Source organism: Triticum urartu, chromosome 5A, assembly GCF_056163025.1.
Source record: "Triticum urartu cultivar PI428250 chromosome 5A, HENAU_Tu73, whole genome shotgun sequence".
NCBI classification, from domain to species: Eukaryota; Viridiplantae; Streptophyta; class Magnoliopsida; order Poales; family Poaceae; genus Triticum; species Triticum urartu.
This window is the reverse complement of record NC_141877.1, coordinates 319,765,744-319,783,281: the sequence shown is the minus strand read 5'-3', so window position 1 is coordinate 319,783,281 and position 17,538 is coordinate 319,765,744.

Here is a 17,538-nt window from a genome sequence, read left to right as displayed (position 1 = left end):
ACCCTAATGTCACCTAGATACTCCAATGTCACCTCATGTATCCGTGGGTATGATTATACGATATGCATCACACAATCTCAGATTCATCTATTCAACCAACACAAAGGACCTCAAAGAGTGCCCCAAAGTTCTACCAGAGAATCACGACGAAAATGTGTGCCAACCTCTATGCATAGGTTCATGGGCGGAACCCGCAAGTTGATCACCAAAACATACATCAAGTGAATCACGTGATATCCCATTGTCACCATAGATATCCATGGCAAGACATACATCAAGTGTTCTCAAATCTATAAAGACTCAATCCGATAAGATAACTTCAAAGGGGAAACTCAATTCATTTCAAGAGAGTAGAGGGGGGAAGAAACATCATAGGATCCAAATATAATAGCAAAGCTCGCGATACATCAAGATCGTATCACCCCAAGAACACGAGAGAGAGAGAGATCAAACACATAGCTACTGGTACATACCCTCAGCCCCGAGGGAGAACTACTCCCTCCTCGTCATGGAGAGCACCGGGATGATGAAGATGGCCACCGGAGAAGGATTGCCCCCCTCCGGCAGGGTGCCGGAACGGGTCTAGATTGGTTTTCAGTGGCTACGGAGGCTTCTGGCGGCGGAACTCCCGATCTAATCTCTGTTCTGGAAGTTTTACAATACGACGATATATATGGGTGTAGGAAGTACATCGGAGGAGCTACGGGGGCCCCACGAGGCAGGGGGCGCGCCCCCACCCTCATGAGCACCTCCTGTATCTCCTGACGTGGAGTCCAAGTCTATCTGGTGGCTTTCGTTCCAAAAACAACTTCTCCAGTTGATTTCGTTCCGTTTCGACTCCGTTTGATATTCCTTTTCTTCGAAACACTGAAATAGGCATAAAACAGCAAATCTGGGCTGGGCCTCTGGTTAATAGGTTAGTCCCAAAAATAATATAAAAGTGGATAATAAAGCCCAATATTGCCAAAAACAGTAGATAATATAGCATGGAGCAATCAAAAATTATAGATACGTTGGAGACGTATCAGTCTTGAATCTTTCGGATCTGAACATTCATGCCACAATAAAGAAAATTACATTAAGAATTATGCTAGGTAGAATTCCACATCAAAAATTATGTTTTATCATTTACCTACTCGAGGACGAGCAGGAATTAAGCTTGGGGGTGCTTGATACGTCTCCAAGGTATCAATAATTTTTGATTGTTCCATGCTATTATATTATCTATTTTGGATGTTTAATGGGCTTTAATATACCTTTTTATATTATTTTGGGACTAACCTATTAACCAAAGGCCCTGTGCAAATTGCTGTTTTTTTGCCTATTTCAGTGTTTCGCAAAAAAGGAATATCAAACGGAATCCAAATGGAATGAAACCTCGGAAGAGTTATTTTTGGAACAAACGTGATCCGGGAGACTTGGAGTGGACGTCAAGAAAGAAGCAAGGAGGCCACGAGGCAAGAGGGCGCACCCAGGGGGTAGGCACGCCCCCCACCCTCGTGGGCCCCTCGCAGCTCCACCGACGTACTTCTTCCTCCTATATATACCCATATACCCCGAAAACATCCAGGAGCACCACGAAACCCTATTTCCACTGCCGCAACCTTCTGTACCTGTGAGATCCCATCTTGGGGCCTTTTCCGGGGCTCTGCCGGAGGGGGAATTGATCATGAAGGGCTTCTACATCAACACCATAGCCTCTCCGATGATGTGTGAGTAGTTTACCACAGACCTTCGAGTCCATAGTTATTAGCTAGATGGCTTCTTCTCTCTCTTTGGATCTCAATACAAAGTTCTCCTAGATTCTCTTGGAGATCTATTCGATGTAATTCTTTTGGCGGTGTGTTTGTCGAGATCCGATGAATTGTGGGTTTATGATCAAGACTATCTATGAACAATATTTGATTCTTCTCTGAAATCTTTATGCATGATTTAAATATCTTTGCAAGTATCTTCGAATTATCAGTTTATTTTGGCCTACTAGATTGATCTTTCTTGCAATGGGAGAAGTGCTTAGCTTTGGGTTCAATCTTGCGGTGTCCTTTCCCAGTGACAGCAGGGGCAGCAAGGCACGTATTGTATTGTTGCCATCAAGGATAAAAATATGGGGTTTATATCAAATTGCTTGAGTTTATCCCTCTACATCATGTCATCTTGCCTAATGCATTACTCTGTTCTTATGAACTTAATACTCTAGATGCATGCTGGATAGCGGTCGATGTGTGGAGTAATAGTAGTAGATGCAGAATCGTTTCGGTCTACTTGACGCGTACGTGATGCCTATATACATGATCATGCATAGATATTCTCATAAGTATTCGCTTTTCTATCAATTGCTCGACAGTAATTTGTTCACCCACCGTCGAATTTGCTATCTTGAGAGAAGCCACTAGTGAAACCTATGGCCCCTGGGTCTATCTTCCATCATATTATTTTCCTATCAACTTGCTATTTCTATTTTGCAATATTTATTTTCCAATCTATATCATAAAAATACCAAAAATATTTATCTTATTATCTCTATCAGATCTCACTTTCGTAAGTGACCGTGAAGGGGTTGACAACCCCTTTATCACGTTGGTTGCGAGGTTCTTGTTTGTTTGTGCAGGTACTAGGTGATTTATGTGTTACCTCCTACTGGATTGATACCTTGGTTCTCAAAAACTGAGGGAAATACTTACGCTACTGTGCTGCATCACCCTTTCCTCTTCAAGGGAAAACCAAGGCATGCTCAAGAGGTAACAAGAAGGATTTCTAGCGCCGTTGCCGGGGAGGTTGCATCAAGTCAAGACATACCAAGTACCCATCACAAACTCTTATCCCTCGCATTACATTATTTTCCATTTGCCTCTCATTTGCCTGTCCCCCACTTCACCTTTGCCTTTTCTTCGCCCCTGTTCCATTCGATCTTTCGTTTGCTTGTGTTACTATGTGCCTTATTTTTGCTTGCATATTTTCTTGCTAAAAGTTTATGGATCCTCATCCACTTGCTAATCTCTTTAAGAGATCCACTTATGATGAACCTATTGCTAGTGAGTTGAGTGCACTAGATTATCTTTATGAGGTTTTGCTTGAAATTCATGAATCTGAAAAGTGTGATGAATCACTTTATGAAGTGATTCACAATAGATCTTTGAATAAAAAGCATGATTGCAATGATTTTATTATAAATTCTATGAATGTCAATTGTTCTAATAATATGCAAAACCCTAAGCTTGGGGATGCTAGTTTTTCTATGACCACTATTTGTTGCAATGGTCATGATTGGGGTGATTCTTCTTTTGATCTTGAAAATTTATTTATGCCCCATGATGAATATGAGATTGATAATAGTATTTGCAATATTATTGAACGTGGGTTTGGAAGAGTGTCAACTTTATATCCCACATATTTAGAGAATGTTCAATCTGATGGAATTTTTGATAAAAGTGGATTTCGAGAGGTCATGACTTTAGTTAATGTTAATCCCACTATTTTGGACGAGTGTCAACCTTGCATGCATGTGGATCGTGTTGAAAATATTTTATGTGATAAATATTTTGTTGAATTTTCTTGTGATCCCACATGTAATTATTATGATAAAGGAAAATATGATTGTAGAAATTTTCATGTTACTAAATTACCTCTCGTTATGTTGAGATTGCTATTGTTTCTTTCCGCTTCCTTGCATATGCTAGTTTTTGCTTGCTATGATAATTTGTTTTCCTATAAGATGCCTATGCATAGGAAGTATGTTAGACTTAGATGTGTTTGTCATGTGTTTTATGATGCTCTCTTTGTGCTTCAATTCTTGTCTTTCATGTGAGCATCATTGAAATTATCAACACCTAGATCTATTCTTGCTTTTATGCCTAGCAAGGGGCGTTAAACGATAGCGCTTGTTGGGAGGCAACCCAATTTTATTTTTGTTCTTTACTTTTTGTTCCTGTTTAGTAATAAATAATCATCAATCCTTTGTTATGATTGTGTTTTTTATGTTTTAATTAGTATTTGTGCCAAGTAGAACCTTTGGGAAGGCTTGGGGGGGAGTCTTTGCGATCTGGCTGTAAAAAACAAAAACTTTAGCACTCATGAGATTAGCTGCCATTTCTTACTGGAGAGTGAGATTAGGTTGATTCTTATTGAAGATTATTAATAGAAAAATTCCTCACGTCCACCAATTTATTTCAGAATTTTTGGGGTCAGAAGTATTCCAAACCTACAGATTACTACAGACGGTTCTGTTTTTGACAGATTTTGTTTTTCATGTGTTGTTTGCTTATTTTGATGAATCTATGGCTAGTATCGGGGGGGGGGGGTATGAACCATAGAGAAGATAGAATACAGTAGGTTTAACACCAATATAAATAAGTTCATTATAGTACTTTGAAGTGGTGGTTTGTTTTCTTATACTAACGGAGCTCATAAGATTTTCTGTTGAGTTTTGTGTTGTGAAGTTTTCAAGTTTTGGGTAAAGATTTGATGGATTTGTGAATAAGGAGTGGCAAGAGCCTAAGCTTGGAGATGCCCAAGGCACCCCAAGTTAAAATTCAGGGACAACCAAAAGCCTAAGCTTGGGGATGCCCCATAAGGCATCCTGTCTTTCGTCTTCGTCTATCGGTAACTTTACTTGAGGCTATATTTTTATTCACCACATGGTATGTGTTTTGCTTGGAGCGTCTTGTATGATTTGAGTCTTTTCTTTTTAGTTTACCACAATCATCTTTTCTGTAAACACCTTTTGGAGAGACACACATGAATCGGAATTTATTAGAATACTCTATGTGCTTCACTTATATCTTTTGAGCTAGATAATTTTGCTCTAGTGCTTCACTTATATCTTTAAAGAGCACGGTGGTGGTTTTATTTCATAGAAATTATTGATCTCCCATGCTTCACTTATATTATTTTGAGAGTCCTTTAGAATAGCATGGTCATTTTCTTTGGCTATAAAATTAGTCCTAATATGATAGGCATCCTATGAGAAGTTTGATACTTGATGATTTTTTTGAGATATGAAGATGGTAATATTAGAGTCATGCTAGTTGAGTAGTTGTGAATTTGAGAAATACTTGTGTTAAAGTTTGTGATTTCCGTAGCATGCACGTATGGTGAACCGTTATGTGATGAAGTCGGAGCATGATTTATTTATTGATTGTCTTCCTTATGAGTGGCGGTCGGGGACGAGCGATGGCCTTTTCCTACCAATCTATCCCCCCAGGAGCATGCGCGTAGTACTTTGTTTTGATAACTAATAGATTTTTTGCAATACGTATGTGAGTTCTCATGACTAATGTTGAGTCCATGGATTATACGCATCTCAACCTTCCACCATTGCTAGCCTCTCTAGTACTATGCAACTTTCGCCGGGACCATAAACCCACCATATACCTTCCTCAAAACAGCCACCATACCTACCTATTATGGCATTTCCATAGCCATTCCGAGATATATTGCCATGCAACTTACCACCATTCCGTTTGTTATGACACGTTACATCATTGTCAAATTGCTTTGCATGATCATGTAGTTGACATCGTATTTGTGGCAAAGCCACCGTTCATAATTCTTTCATACATGTCACTCTTGATTCATTGCACATCCTGGTACACCGCCGGAGGCATTCACGTAGAGTCATATTTTGTTCTAGTATCGAGTAGTAATTTTTGAGTTGTAAGTAAATAAAAGTGTGATTATCATCATTATTAGAGCATTGTCCCAAGTGAGGAAAGGATGATGGAGACTAAGATTCCCCCACAAGTCGGGATAAGAATCTGGATGAAAAATAAAAAAAGGAAAAAAAGAGGCCATAAAAAAAAGAGAAAAGGCCCAAATAAAAAATGAGAGAAAAAGAGAGGAGGGACAATGCTACTATCCTTTTACCACACTTGTGCTTCAAAGTAGCACCATGATCTTCATGATAGAGAGTCTCCTATGTTGTCACTTTCATATACTAGAGGGAATTTTACATTATAGAACTTGTCTTGTATATTCCAATGATGGGCTTCCTCAAAATGCCCTAGGTCTTCATGAGCAAGCGAGTTGGATGCACACCCACTTAGTTTCTTTTCGAGCTTTCATACACTTATAGCTCTAGTGCATCCGTTGCATGGCAATCCCTACTCACACTACAAAAAATACACATCCGTGATGATACGTGTTTGTCACAGTACGTCGCGTTTTTTGTCATGCATGTACATCCATGACAAATTTATGACAGAATCAAGATAGTCATACATGTGCTGTCGTAGAAGTGTTCCATGACATTACCAAAATTATCATCACGGAAGTGTCCACTTCCATGACGATAAATCGCGCGTCACAGAAGTGCTTTCGTCAAGGGTGACCAACACGTGGCATCCACCGTAACGAAACGCCGTTAAGCTATCGGGTCGGGTTTTGGATCCGATAACCCGTTAACAGCCCCGACCAATGGGGATTTTCCACGTGTAAAATCATCATTGGCTGGAGGAGACACGTTTTAGGTCCGTGTTGGCACAGGTGTCACTCATCCAATGGGCGAGACGTGCCTATGATATGTTGACACGTGGACCGGCCCATCAAGTTTAAATGTGTCGGCCCAATTGAAGGCCCACAAGATTTTGCGGACCATAATGGGCCGGCCCAGCTAAAGGCCCATGAGATTTTGCGGACCATAATGGGCTGGCCCAGCTAAAGGCCCACAAGATTTTGCGGGCCATAATGGTCCGGACCAGGTATAGGCCCACAAGATTTTTGTGTGCCATAATGGGCCAGTCCGGGTAAAGGCCCACAAGATTCTTGTGGATCATAATGGGCCGGCCCAGCTAAAGGCCCACGAGATTTCGCCGACATTAATGGGCCGGCCCAGCTGTAGGCCCACAAGATTTTGAGGACCCTAGTAGGCCGGCCCATTAACTGGCTGCCATGTTTTGGGCCAAATGCCGGCCCATATTTGATCCGGTCCATTAATGGCTTGCCACGCTCCGGGCCTAATAGTGGCCCATATGAGATCCGGCCCGTTAAAAGCCTACCATGTTCTGGGCCAAATTACGGCCCAGATCAGGTCCGACCCTTTAAGAGGCTTTGGGCTCAATTATGGCCCATATCAGATTCGGCATGTCAACTGGACACTATGCTTTTGGGCCCACTTGCTAAAGGCCCACTTAGTAATTCGGCCTGATATTAGTTTTGGCCTGTTAAGGGCCCGTTTAACATTTCAGCCCTATATTAATTTCGGCATGTTAAAATCCCGTCATATAGTTGGGCCTAACTACGGCCTGGTTTGCATCTGGCCTGCTCGCAGCCGATATCTGATTGGGCCAAACAAGGACCGAGACAATTTTGGCCTGTTAAAAGCCCGTGATTTGATTCGCACAATCATGGGCCAGGGTTCATTTTGGGCTGCTGCCGGCCCGTGAGCTTTTCGGCACGTTTCAGGCCCAACCTACATCGTGATTGCATGACGGCCCGATTATGTACCGTAATTTTATGGTTTGGCTGGTTTACTGCGAAGACAGGATATATATACAGTAAAATAACTGCAACATCATGAATAAGAAAAAACCTAGACTATACAATAAAGAAATTACGGCATATTACATCCACTGGGCATCAAAGTTTGCCACTATGATAATAAAGCACAAGCAGACAGCAGATTACATACACTGGGCATCAAGGATCGCCACCAGTGCAAATAAACACGCCGACAAAATAATATACAAAATCGACAGCACTTCAAAAGAGTTCAAGAAAGGTTAGCCCTGCTGGGGAGCTGCAGCGCAAGCAGCTGAGCAAGATGATGAGACTGCGCTTGTTCAACACTTATATCTTCCTCACTCTGAAAGATAAACAAGCAGACAGATGACAGGTTTTGCACATAAAAGTATCAGTGCTGACAATTCATCACATTTCTTACTGACGAATAAAGTGACACAGTTTAAAATTGCATTAACACAATATGGTATTGTTCAGGTCAAGACATGGCAGGAAATGACATTGTGAAGGAGTTGGCAGCTTCACGACACCACTGGATTACAGATCAAGAACTCATAAGTATCAATGGTTAGTGTGCTGTCAATTTATACCATTTCAGATTGGCAAACAAAGAGATGGTTCAAATAATAGTAGAATGATATGACATTGTTCATAGTTAAGACATTGCAGAATATGACATTGTGCTGTAGTGGGTAGGTTCACCACACCACTGGATTACGGATGAAGAACAGAAGCATACATGCAGTGCAAAAGAAGATCACTTGCTCTGTATAGTTTAATTTACATGGTATGAAGAAGGAACTTGGTTGTACAACTGAAAACTCAAATTGAGAAAGGACAACCTTTTGTTTATGAACTACATAATAAACTTTAAACAAGCAATTGGATGCAAACACCAAAAATAAAAAGCTGTTGCAGTCATGCCTAACCAAATATATACAACAAAGTTTGAAGGCTTGAGATGGACAAACTTACATTATTGGTGAAGACAGGCTCTATAAAGGCCTTGTCCATGCTGATGGGGGGGGGGGGCAATTCAAGAAGTTTACCACAGAATCTTCTTCAAAAGCATTGCCTTTATTCTACATTTTGTTAAGAGTAAATATAGATGTGATAATATACGAAAAAATGGAGAATATTTAAGATAAGATGAAGAGTGATGCTACATACCCAAGTAGCTATAAATGTAAGTGCAGCGATACAGGTAAAAGGTACATCCAAGATCAATGCATAGCTAAACTTCTTCAGTACCAACCTTATGGTAATAGTAAATATAGATCTGATGTGTAGAAAATGGAGGGCAAAGGAAAATAAGCTGTAGAGTGATGGTACATGAACAACTACCTGTCATTATAAGTACACTGATAAAGGACAGCATGTACTTACAAGAACAATGCAGAGCTAAAAAAACATTGGCATTGGATATATTCTACACTACTGTAACCATTCATACAGATCAGATAATTTGGAGCGAACAATTGATAAGCAAGCTATATATCATGCATACTGTTGTCACATAATGAACCAGGTATGTATGCAAGTACAGTGATACAGGACAACAGGTACTAACAAGAGCAAAGCAGCGGGCAGCATATTTGTGATATCCTATCATTCTTGTCAAACCGGAATTCTTCTTTGAGCAGATTTCCTGCAAAAAAGATCCGTAAGGCACATGCGGAAAAGTAGAAGTTCAAATTGTCATGTGATTTCATAGATAGTACCTCATCCTGGGAACGAGACCAGTGCATAACAAGGTTTTTCCATTCAATGTCTTCTAAATTTAGCATAGGAGACTTCGCCGGAAATTCGTTTATAGACTTGCCATCAAGGTGTGATTTCCTCAGGTAACACCGATACTGCTGCAATGCTTCCTTAAAAAGCACAAGCAAGCTTTGCTCGTCATGACTATCCAGATTGACCCTCGCCTAGTTACAACAATGTAATGTAAATCATTCATGTGTTCAATCAGCAGAAAACAGGAAAATAATAACCATGAATAATAGCACTTACACGTAAGTTGGATAGGAAGATGTGAAAATGGTGTTTGTCTTCATAATAATCTTCCCATGGTGGGAATATATGCACGTAGTCCCTAACGACATTGAAAGCATTGTCTTTTAAACTGGAATAAATGGAATGGGGTTCCAATCTATAGGAATTGGCTGTCTCTGCAGATGGGATAGGTCTTCGGCCCGTGGACTTGCTGTACTTTTTGCTGGAGTGGGATTTTTCTGTGGTACAGCTGGTGCTATGGCAAATGAAATTGGTATACCTTTTGCTAGAGTGCAGGTCCTGTATGGTGGGGCTAGTGGTGTGGCCAGTGAAGTATCGGTACAGTCTGCTGGAGTCGGTCCTACGTTTTGTGTCACTGGTTGTACAACCAATATAAGTGGGGTGCTGTCTGATTTCTCCGGCACCACCATGTTTTTCAAGGACTTTGCTGGTGCTCCTTCAGGTTCGGCAATCACCCTCTTCCTTTTTGATGTCTGATGCACAAGAACAACATTTGAGTGGAAAAACATGGTGTGTTGACAGATGGAATATGTATTGATAATGGATGGGCATGGCATCTCGACATATATGATGAGTAAACTAAGCAGATGGCGGTGCAACAAAGTAGAAGAAATGCAAGACAACATATGCAAGATACCCGAAATCAATAAAACATTGCCAAATTAGAACAGGCACCTTGATGGGTGAACAGGACAGGCCATCTACCTTTGACTCCTTGAGGTTAGAATAGTCATTAGGATCATATTCAGAACAAGAATCAACAGGTGGGGAGTTCATTGCATCCAGAATGGCACTCAATGCCTTGGTGCCAATTTTGTAAGTCATTGCAGTGTTTAGCTTCAAGACTGGACTACTGCTAGTGCAACACAAAGCAGCTACACAGATCATAGTGTAGATATAACGGGAAAACCTTAAGCATCAGAGTAAAATCAGCAAAGTGGAACTTGCTAGAATATATGTGCTAGTATTGCCGGTACGGCTAGAAAGGCTTCGGATACCAGCTCTCTTCAAGTGAAGGTGCGGTACTGTTAATATCAGTGTAACTCTCAAAGGCGACACAGCTCCCGCATTTCCTTGTTATTCTTATAGGATTCAAGTGGGCAGGCCACTACAAATCCTATTCCTATGTTTACAAGATCCTACGAATCAAAGAGGCTCAAAGTGTCCATCACAACCGACCGTATAGACCTCTACACAGCAAATGTCCCTGCTCATCTTCAGTACAAGGAACATACTGTACTACTATCATACTCCCTCTGTTCCAAAATATAAGTCTTGGTAGAGATTTCCACTATGGATCACATACAGATGTATCCAGATACATTTTAGAGTGTAGATTCACTCATTTTGCTCCATATGTAGTCCATGGTGGAATCTATACAAAGACTTGTATTTAGGAACGGAGAGAGTACATATTAAAGAAGAACGGAAGAGGGACATGGTAAAGAAGAGCAAGCAGATTTTGGATAATAAAATGTTGGTTGCACAGTGCCCACACATGATGAACTAGAGCGCATTAAGAATGCAACTCCCAGCTGTCTCTCGACCATTTCAGGCGGTTGGATGAAGATCCTACTTCTCCTTACCCTTCTTCTTCCTCGTCTCTGATTCTTCCCATATAGAACACCGCACGGGCCGCCGGCCGGACCACCGGCCCCCACCGCCTGTGTTCCTCCGGCACCCACCCCCACCCCTGCCCCAACCCCCACCCGCGTCGAGTTTTCTTCGTTCGACAAGGCCCCACAACCACCCGAGCCCCTTCGATCGCACTGGTGAACTCCGGCGAGCTCTAAAAAATCGACTGACCCAATTTTGAAATTTAGTCTACTGTGATTTAACTAGTGTGGAATATAGAAGGGGAAACCCATAAGCATTGGGAGTATAGTGTTGAGCGTGCCATGGCGGATCTAAAGGTGCAAACCGGATAAAGGCAACTTCGCAACCAAGACAAGAAATCCGAGTAAAGCAGTGGCGATCTATTTTCTTGCTGCGATAAATAAGTTGAGAAGATACAAAAGAGTACCGCCTCTAGTGCGGCGCCGTGTACACATCTGCTGAGAATTTGACGGTGCTGCGGTAGCGATGGCTGTCGGTGGCGTGGAAGCAGATTTAGGAGGGTAGACAGTGGCGGCGGGGCACGGTGGATGAGACGGTCGTAGGAGCGGCGCCGGCAAGGTGGACGGCGGTGGGGATGAAGCGAGAGGACGGGATGCAAGGATCCCGGTCCGAAGCCGTGGATGAGAGAGGTCGATCTCTTGTAATGCACGGCGGCGTCGGGATATCAGCTCTGGCATGGTGGAGGAGGACAGCGGTGGATGGGGTGGCGGACGGCGGCGGACGGAGGAGGGCGGGGTGGAGAGGGTGTTTTGGCACCCACAAAGTACGAATGGGGAAAAGGGAGGTAGAGAGGAAGGGGGAACCATGTATTCAGGGCGCGCTTGTCTCAAATGCGAGGAAATTTACAAACTTAGCCCCCATTTCAAATTTCTACTACATCACAACAACATTAGTCGGTTGGGGATAGGACGGTAATCTCACATACACCGAATATTTGCCGACGAGAGTTTGTTTTTGGCGCCCACCGTGTATGAATATGAATCGGGGAGGGAGTCGATTTCGGCCGAGGACACACTGTGTTTTGGCGCCCACCGTGTATGAATCCGGGTGAGAGGCGGTTACGTCACGTTTGGGTGAAATTACAAACCTACCCCTATCGAAACCTATAGAAATCCAGCAGATAGGCTTTGCGTGGCAGGGATAGGCAGTAGTGATTTCCATCTCGCGGATTTTGGTTTCGAGCGGTTACTGCGACTTTCCCCGCTTCGTTCAAATTTTGCAGAGTGCACGTTTACCATGCCAACTCAATTCGAATCCCGTTTGTATTCTATTTTTTTCGGGCGGAATCCATTTTCAATTGGAATTACATTCTGCATACATCATTTTTTTATATATACTTTCAAAAGCACAACAAAGAATTCTACTCCTTTATATGTATAATATGATTTACAAATACAACGATCTCGAAATCTTAAGGTTGAATTAGAAAAAAATTAACCAAATTATGTTCTACTAAAATGTATGGATCGGTAATATCTACATATTAAATAACATAGATGTGCGTGAATTCATATGAGTATGCATGTTTGATAGATCAGTTTTGGTTCGAGTATGGATTACATGTATCATCATCTCGAATTCAAATATTTGAATCCCTTTTTTGTTCACTCCTTTCATACCCATCTCTCTCGCATGCATGCTCCTTCAGGTAGCTATCACTCCCTTTTCTCCAGCTCACCCGCACGCTCACTTCATGTTTCTCCTATCCTCGCAAACATGGTCTCTCGATGTCTCCCTTGTGAAGTGTCACACTCTCCCTATCATTATACATTACACGGTTTTCATTATCTCTCACGTCTCTACTGTTCTCTGGTATCACTCGGTACCTAAGCTTTCTTTTTCACCGCCACACACACGGTCTCCACTCGTCTTTCACTTTGTCTTTCTCTCTATGGGATTCTCTCTCACACCCTATATGTCTCTACATATGACTCATACCACTAAAATTACTCTCTCTCTCTCCTGTAGACACAACATTTGTTGCGGTCTCCTTTTCGTCTCCATCCCAGACTAACATCATTCATTTGTTTACCGATCAGACAACCCCGACTACCGTCTCCTCTCTCTCTCTCTCTCACAGACACACACACACAACTCCTGCTTCCACTCCTCTTCCCGACTACCGTCTCTCTCTCACACACAAAACTCTCGCTTTCGCACCCCGACTCGTATTTCTCTCACAAACATTTATCGACTAGCTAGCCTCTAGATAGGTTTATACACCCGCACAGTCGTGCTTCCACCATCGCATACATGTCTCTCTCCCGCTCCTTGTATCTATGTAGAATTTTCTTCCCTTCTTGAGACACGCCCTCTCGATCGTGCACACACACACACTATCGCCTCATTTTAAGCTGATACCTATCGCACACACACTCCTTGTGTCTTTGTCACACATGCACTCCGTCCTCCTCCACTCTCCCTCTCTCTCACACACACATAGGCTTTTTGCAACAACTAGCAAGATGCCCATGCGTTGCAGGGAACATCAAGATGCATTTGTATGAGTAGTTTATCTTGTGGGGGAAAAGGATGAACGAGGGAAGGTCTTATTTGCAAATGTGGAGAGGGGTGTGCGTATCTTTTTGCAAAATTGCCATAGTTTCCTTCCTATCCGTCAGATATAGATCGGACGGCCTATATTGCAGGATGGCAGGCACACGATCATCACCGACAATTCTTTTTATAAGAGTAGGGATAAAAAATAGAGTTGGTGATGATGGTGGGCCTGCCATCCTGCAATGTAGGTCGTCTGATTTATATCTAACGGATAGGAAGGAAAATATGGCAATTTACCTGCACTCTTCACCACATATGCAGATAAGGCCTTCCCTCATTCATCCTTTTCTCCCACAAGATCTTGATGTTCCGTGCAACACACGGGCATCTTGCTAGTAAGAGTAGAAATTAGACATATACCACTTCTCGAATCTTGAAACCAACAACATTCCTCCCTTATCTCATCAAAACCGCCAAAGGAATATATTTTGAGTGAAACATAACATATTTTTAGTGATATACGTATTTCAAAACTAGACTTTTTTCTATCAAATCGATGAATATGTATTAATCTACTTTGATCGTGTGGCAACGCATTGGCACATTGCTAGTAGTTATTATAATTTTTTGGACACCAGACAAACGGTGGAGTACATATATGAAGAGAAGAGGCGCACGCACGCAGTCGGCCTCTCGTTGTCTTGCACACATGAGTGTTACGTAAAGGCGACATTAACAAATAAACCCTAAAACCCTAGGTGCACGATTGCTGCATTCACGGGTACCGGGTACGTGGTGGAGCACCTTTGTAGGAATAGTCAGCTGAGCATGCCTCCTCGCCGCGTAATTGCTCTGACACGGACGCGACCTCTCATAGCGCAGGCATTGAACCGGCGCGCCGGCCAAGAGGGCCGCACTCGCTGCAGTCCCGGCTGAGTACGCCTCCTCGCCGCGTGCCCGCGTGCAACCAGCTTAAGACTGCCCCGCCTGCCTTCATTGAATCCGCGTGTGTGCCGGCAACATGTCCTTCCGCGAGCCGGCAGGCATTTTAGAACACAAAAAATGACTAAAATATAATTAATTTACGCATGGTCTTGACTTGTTGTGCTCGCACTGGTAGCAGGAACTAGTAGAGGATTTTCTTTATTTATAACTCTCCTCACATTTTTTTGGCTTTAAAGTGAATCATGGTTGTGGACATTATGTATGAATGTGCAGATATATGTGAACATGAGTTTGATATGCAAGTTGAACTTGGAATGTCGGGCTTGCGCGTGAACTATACCATGTCCAATGCTTCGTCTGTTATTGTTTGGAAAGTAATTGTTGTTATTCCATGACCCGAAAAAATACATTTTGTGCCACATCAGTAGAAGCACGGACATCACAACAGGCATGCTGACTGGATAAACATTTGAACCTAGCTATTATGAAGGAAATTTTGTATTGACAACAGTTTTAGATAGCAGGAGATGCCTAGCCTACTCTGCCTCTGCTAGCTTATTTCTGGCTTCTTCCATCTCTTCTTTGGCTTGGGTGAAGAGAGCATCTGATTGCTCTTTTCGCTTCTTCAGGAACTCAGCTACATTCTCAAGGGTTGCTACACGCGTTCTTTCAGCCTTTACTAATGCCACGAGGACACGAACAGCTGACGACTCCACCTGGCTTGTGTGTAATCCAGCATCATCTGGGAATTTGCACCTTGTGTCTAATCCAGCATCATTAGGGAACTGGCACCTTGTGTGTAATCCAGCATCATTTTGGAAACATGATCTCGAGGTTGACCATACTTCCCTCCTTGCAGGAACTGCATGCTGACATGAAGTTACTTCTTTTCTAGATTAATACTCAGAGCAACCCAGATCCATTTAGTATAAGCCAGATAAACATAACTCGGAGAAGTGAATTCAAAAGGAAAATAAAAATAAAAATAGACTACAAGGTGAGAACACCCACTTCCTACATCAAGCTAAAAACGAAAGCATTGGGACGATTAAGAATCTTCTTATTACACATCGAAGAACACCACGCTTAAGAGAAACAGAAACTACAACATATACACATTGAAGAACACGAGGCTACACGAAAGTAATTGAAAGGGTGTTACTTACCAAAGCTCGTTTTACAGGTTCGGTGCAGCTCCTCTTTAACTTGCCACGCTCCTTGAAGATGTCCCGAATATCCCGTGTTTGGTCTTCATTGCTCCTCTGTATGTTCGCACTCGTGGTTTTAAAATCTCAACATGGCAAGAAAAATATAGTACTAGTAATACTCGCGCATCTTGTGGGCAACATTAAAGCACTCGTCTGTCATGTTAGAGCATCTCCAACAAAATCGCAACGCGCGGGGCTTTAAAAATATCAACATGCTATTTCTACTCTCTTCTACTGATATATTTATTTTATATTTAATATTTATCTCTACTTCCTTTATTGTCTACTTTTTTTCTCTATACTTTTTTTCTTGCAATATAGGTCGTCCGATTTATATCTGACAGATAGGAAGGAAACAAATGGTAATTTTGCAAAAAGATACCCATACCCTCTCCAGATTTGCAAATAAGGCCTTCCCTCGTTCATCCTTTTCACCCACAAGATAAACTACTCATACCAATGCATCTTGATGCGTGCAACGCATGGGCATCTTGCTAGTTCTAAAAACCTTTCCATCATTTGCCACACTACTGGTTGCAGATGAAAAACCTACCCAAGCACAACGCGATACAGGAGCGACACACAATTACAAGCTGATATTCTGTTGGACAATGGAGGCTATAACCAATTACTTTTACGGGAACAATAGCACCCAGGAAATTTGAAGGGTAGGTATGAACAAAATTGGAACTACACATGTACTGCTAAGTGATTCAATACACACATTACCAATCGAGGAGGAGAACGATGGTCGCGGCGACCTCTGTGAGTCATGGTCGGCAAGGGGAGTTAGTTCATTGTCCATGACGGTGGTACTTCTGCGCTTGGCGTCGGCTTCCGAGAAGCAGATCCGAGACCGTGGAAGACGATGTTGGGGAAGAGTCTTCGTGTACGACGATGACGGTGGACCGGCTCCAGTGCGGCGTACGAGTTCGTCGATGAGGCAAATGCGCTACGGTGGACGAGTGCGCTGATTTAAAGGGGAGGAGCATGAAGGCTGTGGTGCCGTGGAGAAGTCTATTTTGCGATGGGGATAGAAAATGGGGAGTATTCAAGTGTACTACTCTGGGTGCTGGGGTGGGGTTGGCTGGGTAGGGTGAACCTGAAGCTACGAAAACAACCCCCTACCAAGCATCATCCGTAGGCCTGTTCCGAAGGCTATGATGGTAACTTCCCACTGCTCGAATCAGGGTCGCGGGAGATTTTCCCGCCGACCTCAAAATTTTGTGACACTGGACTCCCTGTGTGGCGTGTTGAGTGATTCGGCTAAGCAACTAGCGAGTAGTAGTAGTAAACTCTGCATATTAGGTTTAACCGAAGTCAAACTTCCTAAAGTTTGACCAAGTTTACAGAAAAATATAAATATTTACCATAACAAATATGTATGATGTGAAAGTACATTCAATAATGAATCTAATGGTATTTATTTGTTATTGTGTATGTTAATATTTTTTGTTATAAGCTTTCTGAGAGTTTACAAAACTTGATTTTGACCAATGCTAATACACGGACTTAAATAAAAACGGAGGGAGTACACATTTGTTTTCTTAGTTTGTAGTGAGCTAATCATTTGTTGAAATTGTGAAATAAATATATTAGGCTATTGACTTCGAATGTAATGGTCTATACAATTCAATAGTTACAATCATTGTCGAATCCCAAGATGTATACAAGGTCTATAGTACTTCACAACATGCTCAAACTCACATAATCCCAGTAAAATGAGAATCTAAATGCATTTCATAGTTATTACTTTGTAGGATGCAACAAAAACAACCATAACTCTACATCAGGCATTATA